We start from the raw sequence: 26,552 nt of genomic DNA, 5'->3' as shown, positions 1-26,552 counted from the left end.
CATTGGAAAATAAAAAGTTAAATTTATATTCAATTTTTCAACAACTTACTGTGGTGGTTAACTTATGTGTCAACTTGACTGGGCTAAGGGGTGCCCAGATTAAACATCGTTTCTGGGTGTGTCTATGAGGGTGTTTCCGGATGAGATGAGCATTTGAATTGGTGGACTCAGTAAAGTAGACTGCCCTCCCCAACGTAGGCATCATCCAATCCATTGAGGACCTGAATAGAACACAAGGTGGAATGAAGAATTTGCCCGTTTTGCTTCTTGTCTGCCTGAATGAGCTGGGACATTGATCTTCTTTCCTTGTAGTGAGATTTTACACCATTGGCTTACCTGGTTGTCAGGCCTCCAGAATTGGACTGGAATTCATCCATTCTCTAAGAACTATACCACTGGCTTTCCTGGGTCTCCAGTTTGCAGATGGCAGATCTTGGGACTTCTCACTTCCGTAATATTGTGAACCAATTCCTCATTATATTATATTATATACACACACACATCTATCATCCATCTATCTATCTATCTATCTATCTATCTATCTATCTATCTATCTATCATCTATCTATCCTACTGGTTCTGTTTCTCTGGAGTACCCTAATATGTTTACTCATTGTATAAAGTAGTGTTATTCAAACTTTTTTTTCTTATTAGGAGTTGAATTCATTTTGCAAACAAAGTTCACAGAGAATATCCACACATAAAACATAAAACAGAACAATTCTGACTAAGGTAGGGTGAGGTCCAAAGCTTTCACTTCACAGCTCTTTCATCCATTACTGATAATAACTCTCAGCAAACTAGGAATAGAAGGGAACTTCATCAACCTGATAAAAAGCATCTATGAAGAACCTATACCTAACATCATACTTAATGGTGAAAGACTGAGTGCTTTTCCTCTAAGAAGATCAGTAACAAATCAAGATGTCCATTCTCACTCTTTATATTCAGCACTGTACTAGAGGTTCTGGCCAAAGCATTTGGTCAAGAAAAGATGTGCAAAACCTGTATGCTGAAAACTATAAAGCTTTGCTGGGAGAAATTAAATAAAATCTAAATAGTGATATTTATACCTTATTCATGGGTCAGAAGACTCAATATTGTTGAGATAACAATTCTTCCCAAATTGATTTACAAATTCAATATAATCCCTTTCAAATTCCCAGCAGGAATTTTTATAGAAAATCACAAGCTGATTCTAAAATTCATATGTAAATGCAAATGACCTAGAATTGTCAAAGCAACTTTGAGAGAAGAACACATTTGGGAGGTTAACACTACCTGATTTTGAGAGGTATTATAGGAAATTCCCTGGCAGTCCAGTGGTTAGGACTTGGCACTTTCACTGGCGGGGCCCGGGTTCAATCCCTGATCAGGGAACCAAGATCCTGCAAGCCATGTGCGTGGTGCAGCAAAAAAAAAAAAAAAAAAGTATTATAAAGCTACACTATAATCAAGACAGTGTGGGACTGATGTCCAAACAGAAAAATATATTAATGGAAGAGAACAGAGAGCCCAGAAATATACTCACACAAATATAGACAACTGATTTTTTTTTTTTACAAAGGTGTAAAGGCAGTTCATTAGAAAAAGAATAACCTTTTCAGAAAATGGTCCTGGAAATACTAGATATTCATATGCAAAAAATAACTTGGATTAATACCTTGCACCATACACAAAATGGATCACAGTATTAAATACAAAAACTAAAACTGCAAAATTTCTTGAAGAAAATTTAGGAGAAAAATCTCATGACCTTGGGTTAGGCAATGATTTCTTAGATATGACACCAAAAGCATAAGCCATTAAAAACAAATTGATAAGTTAGACTTCACAAAAATTAAAAACTTTTGTTCTTTGAAAAACACTGTTAAGATAATGAGAATGACAATTCATAGACTGGAAGAAAATGTTTGCAAAGCATATATCTGATAAAGGATTTGTATCCAGAATATATAAAATACTCTAAAAACTCAAAAATAAAAATAGACAACCCAATCAATATAAAATGGGCAAAAGATGTGAATAGACACTTCACCAAAGAAGATATTCAGATGGCAAATAAGCACATGAAAAGAGTTTCAACATCACTGATCGTTAGGTAAATGCAAGGTAAAACCAAAATAAAAAGCACTACACATCAATTTGAATGGGTAAAATTAAAAAGAATTGTCATAGCAAGTGTTGCTGAGGATGCCAATAAACTGGAACTCTATCACATGGCTGGCGGTAATATAAACGGTACCACTTTGTAAAACAGTTTGGTAGTTTTTTAAAAAGTTTAACATACACCTATGAAATGATTCAGCCACTCCTCTCATAGATATTTACCCAAGAGAAAAGAAAACATTATCCATAGAAAGTCTTGTACACAAATATTCATAAAAGCTTTACTTGCAATAGCTAAAAACTGGAAATCCAAACATCCATCAACAGGTGTATGGGTAACCAATTAGTTGTATATATACCCACACAGTGAAATATTACTCAGCAAAAAAAATAAGGAATGAACTATTGATATATGCAACAACATGGGTGAATCTCAAAATAATTATGCTCAACAAAGGAAGCTGGAAAAAAGATGTATGAGTCAATGTATGATTCAAATATAAATTCTAAAAAATGCAAACTAACCTAAAATGACAGAAAACAGATCAGTGATTGCCTGGAGACAGAGGGGAAGGAGGGATTACAGAGGGCACTTGGGAACTTTGCGGTATGTTCACCATCTTGACTGGGCTGATGGTTTCATAGGTGTATACATATGTCAAAACTTAATTATATGCTTTGAACATGTGCAGTTTACTGTATGTCAGTTATACCCCAACAAAGCTGTTGAAAAGAATTGACTCACATAAATATACCCACTGATTTTTTATAAAGATGAAAAAGCAATTCAGTGGAGCGTGAGGAAAGACTAAGGTCTGATGCCTATGGCCAATAAAAACACAATGAGCCCTTTTGGGATTCAGATTATTACTTACATGGAGAACGAAAGGAAGAGTAGCCAATGTACCAGCAACCCATGCTCCCTGTCCTACATACCGGAAAGGCGTGACCACAAAACAAAAAGTGCCTCCCAGCCTCTTGTGTTCCAAGTGGATCACAAGGAGTTCTGCTAAGACTCAGATAAATACAGGTCAAGCCTTTGCCTATGTGATCAATTTCACCAGACTGCCATGACAGAGCTGTTCCCCTACACAGAAAAGCCGCAGATCCTGAGTCTTGAACGGGCTTCCCTGGGCAAAGTTATTCCACACCTGTAGTTCACTGATAGAGAGAAAGCACATCCTTGTGTGGCTTCAGATGGTTCAGATGACCTCTCTGAACTCTACTGAATGCATATATTTTTCCTATCACTTTTGGTCTGTATCCTTTGATGTAATAAACCTTAGCTGCGAGTAAAGCCTGCTATTGAGTCTTGTGAGTCCATCCAGTGAACCATTGAACCTCGATGGTTATGGGACCCCAGAAACATGGTTATTTTTTTCAATAAATGGTGCTGGTAAAATTGGACATCCATAGGCAGAAGTATAATATAATAAACCTAGACCAAAACCTCATAACTTACATAAAAATTGACCCAGGGGCTTCCCTGGTGGCGCAGTGGTTGAGAGTCCGCCTGCCGATGCAGGGGACACGGGTTCGTGCCCCAGTCCGGGAACATCCCGCATGCCGCGGAGCGGCTGGGCCCGTGAGCCATGGCCGCTGAGCCTGCGCGTCTGGAGCCTGTGCTCCGCAACGGGAGAGGCCACAACAGTGAGAGGCCCGTGTACTGCAAAAAAAAAAAAAAAAAAAAAAAAAAAAAAAAGACTCAAATTGGATCACAGATTTAAATGTAAAATTATAAAATTTTAGAATGAAACATAGCAGAAAATATTCATGACCTAGGGTTAGGTGAAGAATTCTTACACATGACACTAAAAGCACAATACATAAAAGAAAAAAATCACTAAATTGAACTTCCTTAGGATGAAAAAGTTTTGCTCTGTGAAAAACCCTGTTAAGAAGATAAAAAGACAAGCTATGGACTGGGAGAATATATTTGCAGATCACATCTCTAACAAAGGATTTGTCTACAGAATATATCAAGAACTCTTAAAACTCAACTGTAAGAAACCAACCACCCAAATTTTTAATGGGAAAAGACTTGAACAGATACTTCACCAGAGATGATATACAGATGGCAAATAAATGCATGAAAAGATGTCCAACATCACTAGTCGTTGGGCAAACACAAATAAGAACACACTGAGATGAGACTACATACCTATTCAAATGGTTAAAATTAAGCACTGATAACACCAAATGTTGATAGGGATGCCGATAAACTGGATCGTGTTATCACTGTTGGTCAGAATGAAACACGGTACAGCCACTCTGGAAATCATTCTGACAATTAAACACAGAGTTACCTACGACCCAGCAATCACACTCCTGGGCATTTATCCCAGAGAAATGAAAACTTAGGCCCACACAGAAACCTATACTCAAATGCTCACACAACTTGAAACCTGAAAACAAACCAAATGTCCTTCAACAGGTGAGTGGTTAAACACATTGTGGTACATCCATACTATGGAATATTATTCAGCAATAAGAAGGAACAAACCACTGATATACCCAACAACTTGGATGGCTCTTAAGGGCATTATGCTGAGTGAAAAAAGAAAAGCCAATTTCAAAACATTACATACTATAGGATGACATTTATATAACATTCTTTTTCTTAAGGAATTATTTATTTTTTTAAATTTTATATTATAGTTGATTAACAATGTTGTGATAGTTTCAGGTGTACAGCAAAGTAATTCAGTTATACATATACATGTCTCTATTCTTTTTCAAATTCTTATCCCACTTAGGTTGTTACATAATATTGAGCGGAGTTCCCTGTGCTATACAGTAGGTCCTTGTTGGTTATCCACTTTAGATACAGCAGTGTGTGCATGTCAATCCCAGACTCCCTAACTATCTCTTCTGCTCACCCTTCCCCCCGGTGACCCTAAGTTCCTTCTCTAGATCTGTGAGTCTGTTTCTGTTTTATAAGTTCATTTGTATCATTTCTCTTTAGATTCCATTTATAAGTGATATCATATATTTCTCTTTCTCTGTCTGACTTACTTCACGCAGTATGACAATCTCTAGGTCCATCCATGTTGCTGCAAATGGCATTATTTCATTCTTTTTAATGGCTGAGTAATATTCCATTGTATATATGTGCCACATCTTCTTTATCCATTCCTCTGTCAATGGACATCTAGGTTGCTTCCATGTCTTGGCTATTGTAAATAGTGCTGCAATGAACATTGGGGTGCATGTAACTTTTTGAATTATGGTTTTCTCTGGATATATGCCCAGGAGTGGGTTGCAGGATCATATGGTAGCTCTATTAGTTTTTTAAGGAACCTCCATACTGTTCTCCATAGTGGCAGCACCAATTTACATTCCCACCAACAGTGTAGGAGGGTTCCCTTCTCTCCACATCCTCTCCAGCATTTATTGTTCGTGGATTTTTTGATGATAGCCATTTTGACTGGTGTGAGGTGATATCTCATTGTAATTTTAATTTGCAATTCTCTAATAATTAACGATGCTGAATGTCTATTCATGTGCCTCTTGGCCACCTGTATGTCTTTTTTGGAGAAATGTCTATTTAGGTCTTCTGCCCATTTTTTGATTGGGTTGTTTGTTTTGATGATATTGAGCTGCATGAGCTGTTTGTAAATTCTGGAGACTAATCCCTTGTCGGTCACGTCATTTGCAAATATTTTCTCCCAATCTGTGGCTTGCCTTTTTGTTTTGGTTATGGTTTCCTTTGCAGTGCAAAAGCTTTTGAGTTTAATTAGGTCCCATTTTTTTATTTTTGTTTTTATTTCCATTACCCTGGGACAAAATTGTAGAGATGGAGAACATATAAGTGGTTGCCAGGGGCTCAGTGTAGGGGAGGGGAGAAGTAACAATAAAGGGGCAGCATGAGGAATATCCTTTGTAGTGATGGAAGAGTTCTGTCTCTTGACTGTGGTGGTGAAGTGGTTATACAAATCTGTACAAGCAATAAAATGCCATATAATCACAAAGACATACCAAGAAATAAGTGCATATAAAAACTGGGGAAATCTGATTAGGGTCTGTAATCTACTTAACTGTGTTGTGCCAATTAATTTTCTGGTTTTGACAATGACTAAAATCATGGAAGATGTCACTAATGGGGGAAGCCGGGTGGTAGGTACATAGAACCTCTCTGTAGTATTTTTTGCAACTTCTTGTGAGTGCACAGTTTTTTCCAAATAAAAAGTTACAAATTGATACTCAATTCAGTTATTAGAATTATGTATGTTTGGAACAACATGAGCTGGTGAATCTATATTTTTAACTCTAAATTTTATGAAATCTAAGGCAGATCAAGTATTTCTGGTGAAATTTACCCTCCAAATTGAAATGTGCTGTAAGTGTAAAATACACACCAGACTTCAAAGACTTCATATAAAAATATCTCAATAATTTTTATAGTGATCATATGCTAAAATGAAAGCAGATCAGATTGGGTTATACACAATATATCATTAAAATTAATTTCACCATTTCTTTTTACTTTTTTAAAATGTGGCTACTAGAGAATTAAAGACTAGTATTCACATTATATTTTTATTGGCTAGGGCTTCTCTAAGGTTTCACAAAGGTAAAAACGGCAGGAAGCAGCTATTACCCTTAGGCAGCAGGGCAGGCGGCAGGGGGCAGGGGGAGAGAAGTGGTTGAATTACTAAAACTTGGGAGACGGGGTCCCTGGAGCTAAACCTCAGACTTCTGAAAAGGGGGCACTTGCCAACTGGTACTGAGACCTCTGAGCTTGGAGGAAGGTCCCTGTGGTGCTGGACCCAGATTTCTGAAGAGGGAGGCACAAGGTGGTTGGTGGTGTCTCTCAGCAGACACAATGAAGCTGATTCGTCCAAATGGTGGAAAAACTGCAACCAGATTCAGCTGATGCTATAGGAAGGCACTGCTGTTTCCAGGGTGACGACGCAAGGCTATGGTGATACAGGAACCACAAGCAGACAGGAAAACCCACGGTAAGCAAACAGGTAGGAGTAAGTCTCTTCCTTCTCCAGCTTTGCTGTCTCCCTCTACTGCCCCCTATTAGCAGAACCTAACATAGAGTCAGCCAACAAAGCAGAGACGTGGTTTGTAGTGCCCTACTGCCAGCATCACAAAGCAGGGTCTGGAGGTTTGGAGCTGAGACAAGAAATTAGTAACTGCCACAGTACAACTGTGACAAAGTCACTTAGCTAGCCTCCAAATATCTGTATTGCCCTTCCATCATGCTTGAGTTGTGGTTGGGAAGTGGCTCTGTAGACAGGAACTACCATTTCTCAGTTCCCTGTGCATCTAGGTGGGGCCTTTCCGACAAATCTTCTCCCACGGAATGTTGGTGGAAGGGGTGTGGGTGACATTGAGGCCAGTCTAAGAAGCTCACATGCCTTCTCTACTCTTTCTCTTTTCCCATCTACTGGCTGGTTGCCAGCATCCAGGGTGACCTTGGATGCCAAATGTTGAAACTGACAGAGCTAATGTTACCTTAATGGATACATAATTCTGCAAACACCATGTCTTGGCCCCTAGGTAGAAGGGGACATTGTATCCTTAGTTGCCATGCGATTGCCAAGGAGGTTTTTAAATCTACCAGCAGGGAGTTCACAAATGCTTATCAAAACTCTACTCCCATGAAGCCATATTTCATATAAGAAGAAATATTCATTTTACCTTTTGAACTTAAAGATTATTTAGCTGGGAAAATGGATACTCTTCTCAAGAGTTTTAGAGAATTTATTCATGCATTCTAAACTGGAGAGTACTTAGCATTGATAATGCTTCTGGTATAATATTGCAATTATGTTATAGCACACTGTTAAACTTGTTCAGAAAATCTGTGTGATTTTAGGTAAAATACACATTCAGGAGGAGGGGATGAGGATGAATTCTAGCACCTCTCTTCACCAGAAGTGTTTTGTTTTTTAAATGATTCATATGCCAAATTATTAACAAGCGGTCATCTTCAGTCTCCAATTAAAGTCATATGTTAACACACAGATTTGAACTTCCACCAACCCCTTCATTCAACACAGGTGTAAAGGGAATGGCTAAGGGAATGGCCCTTAGGCACCAATGTTATACTGTATAAACTATAATCAGAATTCTCTCAGATATGCAGGCTAGATTCAAGGAGATGAAGGAAGGAGGATTTTTCTGGGCTAGTCAAAGAGAACAGTTGCTTGAAAACCTTCCATGCATTATAAGAGGAAGCCTGGAACCTCCGCAACAGTGTCATAAGATTGCCTTAAATTCCTTTTTAGATTGTTACAAAGTTTAGAATTTCGACCTTCAAATTTTGAAGAAACTGGTTAAATATGTTTTTAGAAAGGCAACCAGCAACCTCTCGTGAAATTCATGTTGAGTGTTGGCTAAAGAGGCCAAAGAGAATGGAAGGAAGACCTGTACTAGTGTCTCCACGAGTACATTTTAATAATAGTATCTCAGTAACTTACATTTGATGGGTATTTGTAAGCTTTCACTGACTCCTCCCACCAGCTCCGTGTGGTAGTCTGATTATATATCTATCTCTGTCTAACTGGCAAGAAAATGGTCTAAAAAAGGTTTACACGAACTGCCCACCATTATGGGACAAATCGGTGGTAGAACCAGGATCAGAGATCGTAGCTCTTCACTTCTGGCCCAGTGCACTTTCCTAGAGTGAACATTTCCGATCTCTGTGTTTCTGGAACCTCTGTGGTTTATTTCTGACCACCTGGACAGAAAAAGAGAGGGGAATTCCAGGCTTTGCTCTAAGCATGAAACCTCTAGCCTCGCCTCTAGCTTATTACAGGCGCTGTGTGCTCTGGCTCGTGCCCAAGCCCTCTTCCTCAACTCGGGGAAGCCCTTGCCATCGAAACTCTACCAGCCCTTCACCATCCGGCTGGAGACATTCTCCAGGCGGCCTCTCCTGACCAACCCACACTCCAGTCATTATTCCCTTAGCACTTGAGAATCCAGAACCTTCAGCTAGTTGGACGTCTTTGTGTGTTAGGTGGTGGGGTTCTTCTAAAAAAGAGAAAAATGACAACATAACAATCAGAGGTTTAATCAAACTGCCAGATTATAGGCTATGACCAGGATTAGTACTGATGAAATAAAAATTCACATTGTAAGTCAAGAAAAATGTAAACATAAAATTTTTCTCTACCCTCTGGCCTCCTCCCTCCCCTCCAGTGTGCACCGTGTATCTGCATTATCCACCAACCAGACCTCCCCAATGGCAGAAATACCTGCTCAACCATAAAGAGCAATGTTCTCCTGGTACCAGCAAGATCCCTTCTTAGGAGACAACATTCCTCCTTAATCTTGTAAGAGGCCACAATGACACACTACCCAGTAACTCCTTAGGGGATAACGTTCCTTCTTAACCCTGTAAGGGGTCACAATGACCCACGACTTTGTACATGCAGATCTGAATTGTGTAAACTATCAATACGTCTGATGTATAACCCTTTGTCTCAAAAATGGATATAACTGTGCTTTGACCTCTAATGGGCAGAACAGTTCTCAGAGCTCTCTGAGAGACAATCTCCCAGGTTATAATCCTCAGGTTGGCTTGAATAAAATTTTCCATTCCATTCATAGACTATTGATTTCTTTTTCATCAACAATACGAATTCAGATTAATTTCTTCCACTTTGTCTCTCTACTTAAAATTCTGAAAAGTGATTGGCCTAGAGATCTTGCAAGATCCACATGGAAGAAAGAATCGGTGGTCGTTAGACTGTCCTCCTTTATGGAGGAGAGTGGGTTCAGATACTGTAGAAAGATTGGCCACCTGAACCCAAATGAGGTTTCTCCTTAGCCCTAAGTTAACCAAAAGATTCTGCCTTAGGAGCTTCCATTCCCTTAGTATTCTGGGGATGGGGGGGTGTATTATTACCTGGATGTGACATATATGTTTATTTTAGCTTTTCAAGCAGCATCTTCTACTGTCCTTGGGTGCAAAAAGATGGGTACTTAATTGATACCTGAGACACTTTCTGTCACAACATTATCCAAAGGTGACTTGAGTATGTCTGATAACTGTATTTTTCATTCATTTGACAAGTGAACAGAAGGGATCAAAGCTCTGGGATACTGGGAAGGAAATTTGCATCTCTGACTGAAAAGGTCAGAGGTCCTATGAGAATGGATAGCCCTGGGGAGTTCCGAAGCCCTTGTTCTAAGAAAAGGAAACTAAATGGACTTCTCTTTCATTTTGAAGGATGATGAGATGACTTGGGATAACAAGACTCACTTCAAAGTGATGAGCTATCCTATTTGAGCTTTAGCTATAGTAAAACTAATGGCTGCAAGGACCAGAATGATATGCTTACTAGTTATATGACTGGAGAGCTCCAGGGCTATCTACCCTTCGGAGGTAAAACTCTTATGGGTGCCCCAGCAAAGTGAGGTGGTACATCCTGCTTAACTCCAGGGGACCATTTCTGAAGTCGTACACACGAAGATATACTTTAGATATCTACGTCAGTCTGAAGGTTTCCACAATAGTTCAGTTCAACAAGTATTTCTCAAATGTCTATTTTCCAAGCACTGTGGTAGTTGCTAGAGATGCAGAGATAATATAACTAGTTGTGATAATCAAGCATTACCAAGACGTTTTTGTTTTGCTTCGTTTTTTACTGTCAGACCCACTGCTAAGTGCTTAAGATACATCATCTCATTTCATTCTTTCCATTGCCCTGTGAGGTATTCGTATTCCCACTTCACACATAAGGAAAAGGAAGCATAGAAAGGTTAAATAATTTGCCTAAGGTTACACAGCTAGTACAGAGCAGAGGTGGGACTTAACCCCAGGTATGTCTAATTCCAAACTTCATGATCTAACCACTATACCATACTTCAGAGACTACTGAGCTTTAATACCCTGATGGCGAAGCAGCAGACACATACCCAAAGAAAGAATTTCAAACTGTTATGCTAAATGATGAGATAGAGGTATGCGTACCGTGCTATGGAAATACAGAGCATAGCATACGGATTTCTGTAAGCACAGACTCTGGAGCCAGACAGCCTGGGTTTGAAGTGTGACTTTGACACTTATCAATTATGTGAATCTGGACAAGTTAAACCTCTATGTGCCTCAGTTTCCTCATTTGAAAAGAGGGATAATAATAGAACCTAATTCATAGAGTTGTCATTAGGATGAAAAGGACTTAGAATAGTTCCTGGCACATAATAAGTGCTATTCATATGTTAAATAAAATAAACAAGCTTAACTCTGAATCAGGTTCCAGGGAAGGCTTCTTGAAAGGGCTGATGCCTGAACTGAGTCACAGAGGATAAGTTAGAGTTAGCCAGGGGAAGGAAAGTGGGAAAGGTGGGCTAGGCAGGTGGGGAGAGCATCATTGGTGGGGCTTCACTAAAAGCAGCTTGGTAATTCTAGACTACAGTGTAAAGTGCAGAAGAGAAAGTGGTAAGGGGCAGGTCTGACAAGGCCTTGTATGTCACTTGAAGGAGTGTGGACTTGATTTTATAGGCAACAGGGAACCATGAAAGAGAAGGGTTTTATGCAGGGGAACAATATGGACAGATGTACATGGGAGGGGAGATTTGTTATATAGCCTGAAATTTACTATAAAAACACTCAGCACAGGGACTTCCCTGGCGGTCCAGTGGTTAATACTCCGCACCTCCACTGCAGGGGGTGAGGGTTCGATCCCTGGTCTGGGAACTAAGATGCTGCATGCGTCCCGGCCAAAAAACAAACAAACAAACACAAACAAAAACTCATCACAGACAGTGTGAGACACACACACACCTATATGTGTACATGAACATACATACATATACTCTAGGGACAGTTAATATCTGAAGCATCTCAAAGAGGAACACACTCTAGCAGTGCTTAGTGTGCACCTGGAAGACTCTAATTATGAGTCCCCACTCCAGATGCAGCTACTGGAAAGCTTCAACCAGTCTACCTAAATCTACAGTAGAGGGTTTGCTCATTTCTGTAGTGGATATTACTGTGAGAAAACCATAATTCAAAAAGAGTCATGGACCACAATGTTCATTGCAGCTCTATTTACAATAGCCAGGACATGGAAGCAACCTAAGTGTCCATCGAGAGATGAATGGATAAAGAAGATGTGGCACATATATACAATGGAATATTACTCAGCCATAAAAAGAAACAAAATTGAGTTATTTGTAGTGAGGTGGATGGACCTGGAGTCTGTCATACAGAGTGAAGTAAGTCAGAAAGAGAAAGATAAATACCATATGCTAACACATATATATGGAATCTAAAAAAAAAAATTGCTTCTGAAGAACCTAGGGGCAGGACAGGAATAAAGACGCAGATGTAGAGAATGGACTTGAGGACATGAAGAGGGGGAAGGGTAAGCAGGGACAAAGTGACAGAGTGGCATGGACATATATACACTACCAAACGTAAAATATATAGCTAGTGGGAAGCAGCCGCATAGCACAGGGAGATTAGCTCCGTGCTTTGTGACCACCTAGAGGGGTGGGATAGGGAGGGAGGGTGGGAGGGAGACACAAGAGGGAAGAGATATGGGGATATCTGTATATGTATAGCTGATTCACTTTGTTATAAAGCAGAAACTAGCACACCATTGTAAAGCAATTATACTCCAATAAAGATGTTATAAAATATATATAGAAACAAACTTTCACTGGTTAAATAAACAGTGTTCCAGATTTATGGACTGACACTTTTGTCTGCCCGTGCATGAATGGGGCCTTAAACACTGGCGATCCCAGAGTGGCATTCTAGGTCTAGGAATCCATTGGGTCCTGCCTCCTGACACTTAACGGATGAGTCTGTTGCCTGATCTGACCAGAAGTTTAGGTAAAATGCTACTGCTGGAGAATTGTTAAATGTGCTTCAGGTGAACCTTTCCTGCGTGGGGCTTCATGGATCTTATGAGGACAGGTGGCAGGACTATGTCTAACTGCTAATAAATGTGTGCTTGGCAGAATTGGGTCAAAGTCCCGTTTTCAGTGGAACATACCACCTGGTATGGAGATTGTGAGGGATGAGAACTACAACCACAGCTATCTCTAGTCATTGGAATCTACTGATATTCACTGGAAAGTACCTGATGGTGTGAGAGACTAAACTGACTTCGATCAGTTTGCAATAGAATTAAACGGGGGCAAGTATGGAGGCAGAGAGATGAGTTAGGAGGAGACTGCGGCAAGTGGTTCCATCACTAGAGGATGAACATCTAAACTAGGGCAGTGACAGTGAGGAAGAAGAAAAGGAATGGAGACAAGAAATATTTCCGAGGTAAAATCAGCAGGCCTTGGTGATCCATTGGATGGTAAGGTCCAGCGGCAGTTTGCGATAACCTGCAGGTTTCTTGTTTGAGTAACTGGGTAGACATTGGTGACATTCACTGATGTAGGGGCAGTATAATAACCAGACGAAAAGAAAGTTTGGGGTAGGGGCAGGAGGAAGCATTTTAATTATGCTTTGGATACTCTGGGCTTAACACCCACACGGAGATGTCCAGCAAGCATTTGGGTAATATAAGCCCGAGGCTCAGGAGAAAGCCAGGGCTGGAAATGTAGATGGGAAGTCATCAGCACACAAGGCTGCAGAATACTTCAACAGTGGATGGATCCTCAGCTACCATAATACAAAGGCAGTAGATGATGTTTAAAAAGTGTTTGACAAGAAATAGCAGAATGTGGAAAACGGCATGGAGGTTCCTCAAAAAAAGCAAACACAGAATTACCATATGATCCAGCAATTCCATTTCTGGGCATATACGCAAAAAAATGACAGCAGAGACTCAAACAGATATTATACACTTGTGTTCATAGCAGCATGTTTGTAATAGCCAAAGATGGAAATAGCTCAAATGTCCATCAATGAATGAATGGATAAACAAAATATGATGTTGTGTGTGTGTGTATAAAATACAATATTATTCATCCTTAAAAAGGAATGAAATTGTGATATATAACAACTCAGACAACCCTTGAAGACGTTTGCTAAGTGAAATAAGCCGGACACCAGAGGACAAATATTGTTCGGTTCCATTTATATGATGTACCTCGAATAGTCAAGCTCATAGTGACAAGACCCAGAACAGTGGTTACCAGGGGCTGGCGAGGAAGGGAATGAGAAGTTATTGTTTAATGGATACAGAATTTCAGTCTGAGATGATGAAAAACTTCTATAGCTGGATAATGCTGATGATTGTACAACCATGTGAATGTACTTAATGCCACTGTACACTTAAAATTACTTAAAATGGTAAATCTTGTGCAACGTATATTTTACCGAAAGAAAAAGAAATAGCAGAGGCTTCCCTGGTGGCGCAGTGGTTGAGAGTCCGCCTGCCGATGCAGGGGACACGGGTTCGTGCCCCGGTCCGGGAAGATCCCACATGCCGCGGAGCGGCTGGGCCCGTGAGCCATGGCCGCTGAGCCTGCGCGTCCAGAGCCTGTGCTCCGCAATGGGAGAGGTCACAACAGTGAGAGGCCCGTGTACCGCAAAAAAAAAAAAAAAAAAAAAAAGAAAAGAAAGAAATAGCAGGATAATCCTATTCTTTTAAATGACTGATGTAAACACCTTAAGAAACACTTCAAAGAGTGACTGCTGGAAAGGGGTGGGCATAGGGTCTTCTACTTATCACTATAAGCCTTTGGTATGCTTTTATTTCTTAACTGCATGCATGTATTACATTGAATAAAAACATTTTAAACTAAAAAGAAGAAGTGGATGAGATCACTGAGGGTGAGGTTGGGGAGTTCGTGGAAGAAGAGGTACCTTAGGGTAAAGGTTGCAAGAAACAATAACCCATTAAAATAAGGTAAGGAAAAGAGAGGATTATTACAGGGATACGGGGAATCACGCAGAAACGTAGTCCAGTAAGCACAGCAGCACCTCACAGAAACTCCAAAGTCGTCTGGGTGCCGCCTCCTGTGCTCGCTCTCATCACTCCCCTGTCTCCCTCCTATTCCTCTCACGACTCTTCCCCTCTCCTCCTCTGTCTGCTACCCCGCATCTCTCTCCGGCTCATGATCTCTTCCTTGGTTCTCAGGGAGTGTTGCTTTTATCTCCCACACCTGCTCCTCTGCCTGGCAGTATCTTCTAGTCACTCATCCACTCCCACAGCCACAACTGTAACATCAGCCCCTGAGCCTGTGCGACCTCTCAGCCTGGTTCCCTGCGGTCCGCTTCCTCCATCTCACCGCATTCCTGGGGGAGAGAATGGACTCCCGCAGATACGGTGTCCACTTCCCATTAGATAGCCATCCCTAGGCCCATTAGCTGTGTCCCCGGCTTTACCATCCCTTCCTGAGAGATGACAGGTTGGGAAGTATTGCAGTAAAGGAGATTTAAGCTGGGTGTGAACCCAAGATATAACTACTATCAACTAAGATCCTTGAGGAACAGAGGAGTAGGAGAATCTGGAGAAGAAAAACCAGGGAAAAGAGAGTTTCAAGCAGGTGGATGGTTGAGCTGTGTTAAATGCTGCAGAGCCAGAGCCCTTAAAGACCAAAAGGTGTCCGCTGAGTTTGGCACTGGGGTGAACGAAAAGGAAGGATTGAGAACATCAAGTACGGACCATTCTTTCAAGAGGCTTGGCTGACAAGGGAATAGCTGAGGGGGGGACACAGGTTGAAAAGATTTTTCTTTTTATCAAAACGAAACAGAGGTTTTGTTGTGGTTACAAATGCAGCCGGGTAGAAGGGAAGAGCAAAGAATTGTGAAGAGAGGAACAGGTGAAAAGGTGGGTGTTGAACTGAAGAAGGGATACATTATCTGCTGAGATAGGTAGAACATCCTGAGAACTGCAGTTGTAGCTTTTCAATTCTGAGTCAGTCTTCTATTTGCCATACAGACCAACCCTAACCGTGGAGCTACTCTGAAGAGAAGAAAAGAGGGCCAAGGGCAGAACCCAGAATGCCAACACTTAATGCAAGCGAGGGTCGACTCCAGATCTGATCATCCAGGGTGAATACTTAGTTTGGGTCTAGCTTTTCCTACTACTGTACGGCTCTGGATCCCTTCTTAACACCTAACTGGCTTCATGCCCCAGGAATGCAACTAATAACTTTTACAGATCATAATTCGAAAGGAAAGTATATAGCAATAAAGTCACATATCACATTCTGGAAAGAGGACAGGAATGGGAATCATGAGAGCTGCTACCTTCCCTCTCTGGGTCTCTGTCTCCCTGTGTGTAAAAGTGAAGGGCCTCAGCTGTTTCTATGGCTCCTCCGGTTGGAACACTCTGATTCTTTGACTTCCGGCTTATCTCTACTTCTCTTGTAGCTGTATCAATGCTCTCCTACATTAATACAAATGGGTGGAAGCTGACCACATTCTTTTTCAAGCTCGTGATAACAGGAAAAAAATCTGAAGAACGTGGACAATCACAAAATATGATAAGTAAAAGAAAAGGAGAGTCAAAAGGAAAAAATATGATTGGCCTCTTGCTACTAATGCCAGTGCCCAGGGACTTCCCTGGTGGCGCAGTGGTTAAGAATCTGCCTGCCAGTGCAGGGGACACGGGTTCAAGCCCTGGTCCAGGAAGATCCCATATGCCGTGGACCAACCAAGCCTGTGCGCCACAACTACTGAGCCTACACTCTAGAGCCCGCGAGCCACAACTACTGAGCCCGTGCACCACAACTACTGAAGCCCGCATGCCCTAGAGCCTGCACACCGCAACTACTGAGCCCACGTGCTCTAGGGCCCTCGTGCTGCAACTACTGAGGCCGCATGCCGCAACTACTGAAGCCCGTGCGCCTACAGCCTGTGCTCCGCAACAAGAGAAGCCACCGCAATGAGAAGCCCGCACGCCGCAACGAAGAGTAGCCCCCGCTTGCTGCAACTAGAGAAAGCCCGCTCACAGCAATGAAGACCCAACGCAGCCAAAAATAAATTAAAAAAAAAAAAGAATTCACAGTCACTTAAAAATAGATAAATAAATTAAAAATAATGTCAGCACCCAGCTGTGCAACAGTAAGTCTGTGTTCCCTTGAGATCAAATCAATGGCTCAGAAGTGGAAAACTCAAACCACTTTTTTTCTCTGGTCGAATCAAGATTTCCTACTCCATATAAAATAAAAATTTAAAAATAAGGAAGAAAAAATCAAAATCTACTCCCTATCCCTGTTAACTTTTCAGGAGATAGTGAATATTTTCCTCTCTTCATAACACCCCTCACGGTTGTCATAAGCATTAAGAATATTTTAATACACGTAAAAGAAAGGGTGTTTACTGTTCTCAATTCACCAACTATTCCTACCAAACTTTCAGAACTTCATGGGGGCGGGGGGAATTAGACTAGGGACAGTGTGCCCTGCCCACCTTCTCCCACACTGCCAGCTAGGAACAATTTACCAGTGTCAACGCCTAGGTTCCTCACTCCTATTCTGAAGTTTAAAAATACTTTAAGAGTGGGATTGTGAGGAAAGAGCATGCTGTCGTTTCTACAAAAAGATGGTAGAACTGATTTGTGTGTAAATCATATCCTTTCAGTTCTTTTTCCAGGGTCGAGGATGGGATTATTCATTCTCGTCTACACCCTCTCACCCTCTTGTGACCAAATGGCTTTCATTTGTGCCCAAGTGGCCAGGGATAGAAGTAAAAGCAATGGCCAAGAAATTAACCTGTTCATTTATATCAGACCCAGGAGCATGAATCAATCTCACACGCCTGGAACCTCACCACCATGAGATAATTAGCGTGCAGCCCCACAGGCGGGCAGGGTAGAGAGAATGAACAACTGAAGTGGAAAATCAGATGAACAAAAACGTAGGGGAGGTTGAAAATGTTCATGCCTCAACATGAAAGTCTCCGATTGCACCAGCTCTAAAGATGCATTTCTTTCCCATTCGCATTCGAGTCTCAAACATTTAACTAGCTTCCTAGGTGAGCTTTATTTCTGTTATTTCTCAGAAAGCACTTCCTCTGTGACTATTACTTTGCCAAGGTTTGGACTATCTTACTGCTCAGTTCTCCCACTCCCTGGGCCACACCTCAGCACACCTGCTTGGAGCACGGGGGCCGTGGCCAGAAGCCCTCAGGAAGGCCACTGCGCCTGCCCCAGTGCCTCTGCGGTCCATCTGTTGCTCCCCTTACTTAACCACGGGCTGCTGTCATTATATGGTTTGAATCTGTTACAAACCACGATGACAAACTGCACTTTAGATTATTCCTTTGCTGTTTTAAACATCCTTTTGATGCACTAAGAGCCACTTACATATACATAAAATAAGCAGCTGTCTCTTTTATGAACCATCAGATTGAAAATGTGTCAACTCAAGCACAGTCTACCAATTTACCAATTGTTGGCCTATGGCTAATTAACAGAAATGAGCTATGTTACTGGCAGACACACCGACCGTTACTTCATTAATTGTACATGTCTGTGTGTGGCGGGAAGTTGTAAAATAACACTGGTGAAGAAGACCAGGGCCCTGGTTCACCCCGGGGCAGAAGGGGCATTCGCTTCCTAAATGCAGTGTGCAAGGGTTGTCCTACTGCCCTCAGTGCCAGGGTAAGCCCAGCCTCTGAGACTGACTCCCCTCCCTCACAGGAACCGGACTCGATTCACCCACCACCTGAAGTCTCCGATACTTGGCAGTCAAGTTCCCTTTACAGGTAGGACTTCAAGAGTGGCCTGCCTTTGGGGAGAAGGATAAAAGGCTATAAACACAAAAGAAGGGGAAACTGAATAAAAAACAAAGCTCTCCTTCGATCAGAAGGTGCCTTTCTCCTTAGTTAAGTACACTGGATTCATAAACACTTTTATTGAATTGGGTTTCAGAGCTTTCACTTAGTGTTGACTTACTAGGTAGATAAGACAGCAACAAACAAGGCATCCTTAAAACGTTACCTTCTAGGCAACTGTACTCATTCCTGTGCATGGGACTGGTTCTAGAATCGCACGGAAGTTCCTGGGCAAGAAGCATATGTCTAGAAGTCCACTGGCCACTGCTGTCCTGGTAGGTTTCTCAAGTGGTGAGAGAAGTGATTTGGGAACAGTTCAGGCAGTCAGGGGTGCTGCTTTCTGGTTTTAGACCTCTATAATGCTTGTTTAGAAATTATTACTTACTTCTTGCCTCTCTACTTTTTTTTTTCACCAGAAGAAACAGATTAAGGACTGGATAAGAGAAACATTAATAACTGTCAGTCATTTGACCAAAGGTGATTTCATTGTACACAGATTACACTGTTGCTACACTATTACAAAGCCTGCTTAGAGAACTAATCAACAAAATTGGAGAGCAATTCTTAAGTAAAAAGGGATCTTAAAATGAACTACCGAGAGATACAACAATGTGATGAATCGCAAAGACATGATGCTGAGTGAGAGAAGCCAGTTTCGAAGTTACCTACCGTATGATTCCATTTCTATGACTTTCTCAAAAAGACCAAACTACAGTGATGGAGAACACATCAGTGGTTGCCAGGGTTTGGGGGCGGGGGTTGTGTGTGTACCTACAAAGGGGCAGCATGAGGGAGTTTGGGGGGATGAATCCAGATACAGTCTGTATCCTGACTGTGGTGGTGATTACATGAAACTATACATGTGTTAAAATTCATAGAACTGTATACCAATAAAATCAATTTTTCTATATATTAACTTAAAAACTAATATTAAGGGAAAATGCACTTTTCCCATTGTTTGTTTAGTCCTCTGTGAAATCAAGTTTCGCCTCTCTAAAATCAAGTGCTAAGTTCAAGATGCTCCAGGTCTGAAGAACAGGCATGAAAAGGGCTCTTCGGAAAAGATCATAAAAACCCTCTGAGCTCCTCCTAAGGAAGATGTTGAATCTAAGAAGGCGGCGGAGCACATGTTTGGAGGTGTTGGCTGAGCAATGGAATGGGGTTTGCAGCCCATCACCCACAGCTTCTCATTCCCCCTCAGAGTTCCTCTTGGGGTTTGAGCCCACTGGCTGACTGACCAGGGTTAGGGGTGGCGACTGTTCACCATACAGAGTTAACAGGCCCATTCAGGCCCCACATATTGGCTCCATGAACAATCATCAGGCCAGTGACTCCTACTTTAGAAGGGCTAGGGTGGGGACAGGTTGGAGATACCCTATTTTGATTTCCTGGTGTGGCCCTCTGATGTGAAGACATATAGCAAATGCTTGCTTTTCCACGGAAGTGATTTGCAATTAAATTTGGTTACTGAGAATTTCCAGAAGGTGAACAATACCTGTTTGGATTATCAGAGGCTCCCGAAGGGGCTGCATCCCCAGGTTGGGGGAGTCACTGTTCTTTATAACTATCTAGTCTGTAGCCAGATGGCCAACTAGTTCCATGCCCGCGCAACGAGCCACATTCCTTAGCCCAGCTTCTGGCAAAATGTTCAAGGGCACAATTTTTTGTCTTCATCTTTTTTTTAATTGAACTTTTTATTTTGAGATCATTGTAGAGTCACATGCAATTGTAGGAAATAATGCAGCGAGATACCACATACTCTTTAATCCAGTTTCCCGAAGGGGTAACATCTCGTCAAACTGTAGTATAATATCACAGTCAAGGTATTGACACTGCTGTGAACTGTTGATCTTGCCCAGAGTTCCCCAGCTTTACTTTGTAAACATTTGTTTGTATGTGTCTGTGTATTTAGTCGTATGCAATTTTATCCCACGTGTAGGTTCACGTATCCACCGACTCGATCAGAACTGTACTATCACCAAAAGAGCCACACTCACCTTCCATCTGCCCCATTCCCTAACCACCGGCACCCCCTAACCTGTTCCCCATCGCTGTGTTTTTTGTCATTTCAGTAGTATTATGTAAATAATCATATAGTATTGTAACCTTTTAAGACTGGCTTTTTCTCACTCAGGAGGATTCCTGGGAGATTTATTCAAGTTATTACATGAACCGATACCCCATTTCTTTTTCTTGCTGAGTAGTATTCCATGGCACGGATGTCCTACAGTTTATTTAACCATTAATCTGTTGAAGAATACATGTGTGAGTGATTCAGTTTCTCTGCATCCTCACCAGCATTTGGTGTCACTATTTTTTATTTTAGCTATTCTGAGAGGTGTGTAGTAATACCTCACTGTGGTTTTGATTTGCACTTTCCTGATGACTTACGGTGTTGAGCATCCTTTCATGCGTTATTTGCCATCTGTATATCCTCTTTAGTGAAATGTCTGTTCATATCTTTTGCCCATTTTCTAACAGGATTGTTTGAGTTTCCAGAGTTCTTTGTGTATTCTAGATAAAAATCTTTTCTCAGATATGTAGTTTGCAAAACTTTCTCCATTCTGTAGCTCATATTAATAGGATCTTTCATAGAACAAAACTCTGTAATTTTGATGAAATCCAAATAATAGCTTTTCCTTTTATGGATCATGCTTATGGTGTCAAGCCTAAGAACACTTTGCTGAGCCCCAGCCCATGAAGATTTTCTCCTGTGGGCTTTTTTTCTACAAGTTTTATAGTTTTACACTTTAAGTCTGTGATCCATTTTGAGTTAATCTTTGTATACGGTGTGCTGTTTAGATCAACGTTCACTTATTTTGCCTATGGATGTCAATTGCTCCTGCACTATCTGTTGAAAAGGCTACCCTTCCTCCACTGAACTGCTTTTACACCTTTGTCAAAAATCAATTGAACAAATTTGTGTGAGTTTATTTCCGGGTTCTCTATTCTGTTCCATTTATCAGTGTGTCTCCCTTCCACTACTACCATACTAGCTTGATTACTGTCACTATATAGTAAGCCTTTACACTGGTTTATTCTTTCAAAAAGTTTATTCTTTATAAAAATCATTTTAACTAGGTCCTTTGCCTTTCCATATAAAAAAATTTGGGGGGTGGGGGGAGCTACACCACGTGGCTTGCGGGATCTCAGTTCCCCGACCAGGGATGAACCCAGGCCATAGCAGTGAAAGCCCAGGATCCTAACCACTAGGCCACCAGGGAACTCCCTCCATAGAAATTTTATAATAAGCCTATCTATATCTACAAAAATCCTTGCTTGGGTTTTGATAGAGATTTCATTAACCTATAAATCAACTTGGGGAGAACTGACATCTTAGTATGTTAATTGAGTTTTCCAATCTATGAACACGGTCAGTCTCTCAAATTACTAATGTCTTAAGTTCTTTCATCGGTGTTTTGTAATTTTCAGCATACAATTCCTGTACCTGTTTCGTTAAGTTTATACCTAAATATTTCATTTTCTTTGGAGCACTTATAAAAGGTGTTATTTTTTTTTTAGATTTCCAGTTACTATATAGAAATGTAATGGATTTTTGTGTGTTGCTCTTGTATCATACGGCCTTGCTGAATTCCATTATTAGTTCTAGAAGGGTTTTTTTTTTAAGATTTCTTGTGATTTTGTATGCAGATGATCAAGTTTTCTGCAAATAGAGACAGTTTTACTTTGTTCTTTCTAATCTGTATATTTTAAAGTTTCTTTTTCTTGCCTTGTTTCACTATCTAGAACTTCCAATAAAATGTTGAATAGAAGTGATAAGAGCAGACATGCTTGCCTTGTTCCAATCTTAAGAGCGAAAGCATTCAGTCTTTCACCATTAAGTATAATGCTAGCTGTATGTTTTTTGTAGATGTTCTTTACATAGTTAAGGAAGTTCCCCTCTAATTCCTAGCGTACTGAGAGTTTTTATCACGAATAAATGTTGAATTTTATCAAATGTGTTTTTCTGTGCCAATTGATACAGGCATATGATTTTTGTTTAGTCTTTTGATATGGCAGACTATCTTGACTGATTTTTAAAATATTGAACCAGGCTTGTATACCTTGAATAAATCCCACTTGGCCATGGTGTATAATTCTTTCATACATTGTTGGTTTCATTTTGCTAATGTTTTGTTGAAGATTTTTCTAAGTTCATGAGATACTTGTCTATAGTTTTCTCCCTTTTCTGCACTGCCTTTGTCTGGTTTTGCTATCGTTCTGGGACTCTGATATGAGTGTTGGACCTTTTGTTATTTCCCACAGGTTTCTGAGGCTCTATTTTTTTCCAGTCTATTTTCTCTCTGCTGCTCAGATTAAGTTCTATTGGTCTATCCTCAAGCTCACTGATTCTATCATCTGTCATCTCCACTACACTACTGAGCCTATATAGCAAGTTTTGAATTTCTATTACTGTATTCTTCAGTTCTATAATTTCTGTTTGGTTCTTCTGTATAACTTGTTTTTCCTTTGCTCAGACTTTCTTTTTCATTTGTTTCAAGAGATGTTGCAATTGCTTACTGAAGCATTTTTGTGATGCTGCATTAAAACCCTTGTCAGATAATTCTAACAACTGATTCATCTCGTTATTGATGTCAGTTGATTGATTGTCTTTTCTCATTCAAGTTGTGATTTTCTGGTTCTTGGTATGATGGGTGATTTTTCATTGTATTCTGGACATTTCGGCTACTATGTTAGGAGACTATTTAAATCTTTTATTTTAGCAGGCAGTCAATGTTTAGGTTTAGCACACAAGTCCTAGCCTACTTTTGTGGGCTGTGATTTCAGTGACGATTTAGTTTTCAGAGCCTCTGTGGTGCAGTTTTGTTCTGATTGGTTAACGTGGTGCTGATGGGGCCCTCACTGGTCCCTGCTGGTGTTGCCTGAGGGAGCAGAAGGTGCTTTACCAGGCTGCGTTGCCTGGATGTCTCTAGGTGGAGGAAGTGAGTCTCTAGTCTGTGGAAACAACAAATCTTCCCTGGCTTTGCTTACTCTGGTGGAACCCCACACACACACTTGCCAGTGCTGTATGCCCTCCTGGTATCTCTTTTGGGGAGAGGGGATCCTTAAGACCATGGGGACAAAGGCTTCCTGAGCCAGACTACTTGTTGTAGTGGGATTTCCTCTTGATGGTGCCCTGGTTGCACAGTATCTTTTGGTGGCGGGGGGGAGTCTCTGGCCTGGTGGGAAAGGAAAGCACTTTCCCTGGCTGCTTCTTGTCAGTGGGGCTCCCTGTTAGACTCCCTTTGCTGGAGTTGCCATGCTCACTTGGTGTTGTCAGCAGGACTCCCATTCAAACCAGAGGGAGAAGCAGCCCATCTGAGCCACTGTTGCTAGGTTGGCAGCTGGGAAATGCTGGGCCTGGGTCGCCTTCTTCTGTTGGGTAGTAAGTCATAAGGCTACCATAGCGTTCCTCCAGTCCTGGAATTCCTAACCATTCTACCGTCCTCTTTACATCTTCTAGAATTCTCCTTTGGTTGCCTCTTGAATTATTTCTAGGATTCATAATTATACTTAGCTGTGAGGAGCAAGGAGAAATGAGTCTATGCCATCTTGTCCAGACTGGAAGTCGAAGACCAATTTTGCACTGGTTTCTGCTGCTGCTTCTCCTGGGAATGACTCAGGCTTTCATCTGCCACCCTTTCCTTGGCAAAGAGAAGCTCAGGAGGCTTTGCTTTGGTTAATATAACAAGCTCCCAGTTTGGGGGGGTTTGTTTGTGTGTATGTGTGTGTGTTGTTTGTTTTTAAGGAAGGCTGGCAGAGATCAGCCCTGAAGGAGCAACTGTGTTACAGTGGGGTAAACACTCTTGATAGGACGCTGAGTCAGCTGTGGATCTGCCTTGCCTGTAAGATACTCCTGTGCCACTGTACTCACAGGATCAGATTTTGAGGAGTCAGAACAACCAAAGTTTGGTATTTCCAGACAGGATGGAGGCAGAAAATAAGATTTTAAAATATTCTCCTTCCTTTGCATAAAACCTTGGCATATCAGTGTGTGGCATACTCTGTGCAGCACTGGTCCTCAAGGAAAACAAGATGCCACTGGAGAACACTGCCTGTTATGGTAGGCTGAATCATGATTCCCCAAAGATGTCCACATCCTAACCCCTGGGATCTGTGGAAGTGTTACCTTACATGGTAAAAAGGACTTTGCAGGTGTGATTAAGTTAAGGATTTAAGAGGGGGACATTATCGTGGTTATCCAGGTGGGCCTATTCTAATTACAGAGTCCATATAAGAGACAGACAGGAGGGTCAGAGTTAGAGGAGGCAATGTGAAGCAGAGGTCAGACAGTGAGAGAGAGGTTTGAAGATGCTACGTGCTGGCTTTGAAGATGGAGGAAGGGGCCAGGAGCCAAGGAATGCAGGTGGCTTCTGGAAGCTAAAATATGGCAGATTTTTTAAAAAATAAATTTATTTATTTATTTATGGCTGCCTTGAGTCTTTGTTGCTGTGCACGGGCTTTCTCCAATTGCCTTGAGCAGGGGCTACTCTTCGCTGCAGTGCGCGGGCTTCTTACTGCGGTGGCTTCTCTTGTTGCGGAACGCGGGCTCCATGTGTGCGGGCTTCAGTAGTTGTGGCTCGTGGGCTCTAGAGCGCAGGCCCAGTAGTTGTGGTGCGTGACCTTAGTTGCTCCGCGGCATGTGGGATCTTCCTGGACCAGGGCTCGAACCTGTGTCCCCTGCACTGTCAGGCAGATTCTTAACCACTGCGCCACCAGGGAAGTCCCAAAATGGCTTATTTTAAACTTCTGATCTCCACAACTGTAAGATACTAAATTTGTGTTGTATTAAGCCATGAAGTTTGTGGTAATTTGTTATAGCAGCAACAGGAACTAAGACACTGACAGAGGGCAAGTGACATGATCAGGGTAGGAGGCCAGGGGGTATCGCAGAGTAGTAGGAACATGGCTATTGCACAAGGACATGCTGAAAACATGCGACTTCAATCTGGAAAGGGGAAACCTGAGAGGAGACTGATTCGAAGTCTAGACCACTGCTGAAAAACAGAACTTTCTGTGATGATGGGAATGTTGTGCACCTGCATTCTCCAGTACGGTAGCCACTAGCCACACGTGACTACTGAGAACTTGAAATGTGGCTAGTACTACTGATTTACTCAATTAATTTATATTTAAATTGTAAAAGCTTCATGTACCTAGTGGCTACTTGTATTGGATAGAGCAGGTCTCTACCATTAAAAAGAGTGTGGATAAGGTAAATACAAACTTATTCATTAAATCCTGCAATGCTAGAAAACTAGCCCCAAATAGCTATATCATATTAAAGAAGCACCGACACTTCTCTGGAGATCAGATTTCTCATAACCTCTGCGATAATATAACCACAAACCTAGAAAAGAAAAAAACATCTAAACAGCATGTCACATGGCCATCATAAAATCCATGAACTTCACAGGAGGTGTATGGGGTCAGTCCTTGGTCAAACACCTGTACATTAGAAGAACCTAGAATACGCTGATCTCAGCCTCTGACACCAAAAAGAGTAAAGCTGGAAAGTAAACGAGATAGAATTTCAAAAGCACAGAAATCTGGGACCCATTTAATAGGGAAAGACATATTCCTACATGCCTCAAAGGCCCAGGGCAAAAGCAGATGGTCATAATGGCCATTCTGAGTCACAAAGGAAGGTTATATTATGTTCTGAATTATCTGTTAAAGAAGACAAACAGTGAATGATGTAATCTTTTTTTTTAACATTTATATGGGAGTATAATTGCTTCACAATGGTGTGTTAGTTTCTGCTTTATAACAAAGTGAATCAGCTATACAT

The 26,552-nt window shown here is 41.3% G+C and overlaps 1 long non-coding RNA gene across 3 annotated transcripts in view; it reads right to left on the bottom strand.

Annotated features, from left to right (window-relative positions):
- LOC117203653 (uncharacterized) overlaps nucleotides 1-26,552 on the bottom strand; it is an 84,235-nt gene that overhangs the window by 23,160 nt on the left and 34,523 nt on the right. Inside the window, exon 8 of one of the 3 annotated variants that reach the window (XR_007474789.1) lies at nucleotides 3,572-9,096. The exons of 1 other annotated variant lie outside the window; for it this stretch is intronic. This is a non-coding gene — a long non-coding RNA (uncharacterized LOC117203653). The remainder of the gene's footprint in view (nucleotides 1-3,571; nucleotides 9,097-26,552) is intronic. One more of the 3 variants, XR_007474788.1, reaches the window with a different exon arrangement.

This window comes from Orcinus orca, chromosome X (genome assembly GCF_937001465.1).
Source record: "Orcinus orca chromosome X, mOrcOrc1.1, whole genome shotgun sequence".
In the NCBI taxonomy this organism is placed as follows: Eukaryota; Metazoa; Chordata; class Mammalia; order Artiodactyla; family Delphinidae; genus Orcinus; species Orcinus orca.
Note: the sequence above shows the minus strand (reverse complement) of the source record. Positions and strands in the feature narration are given on the sequence as shown.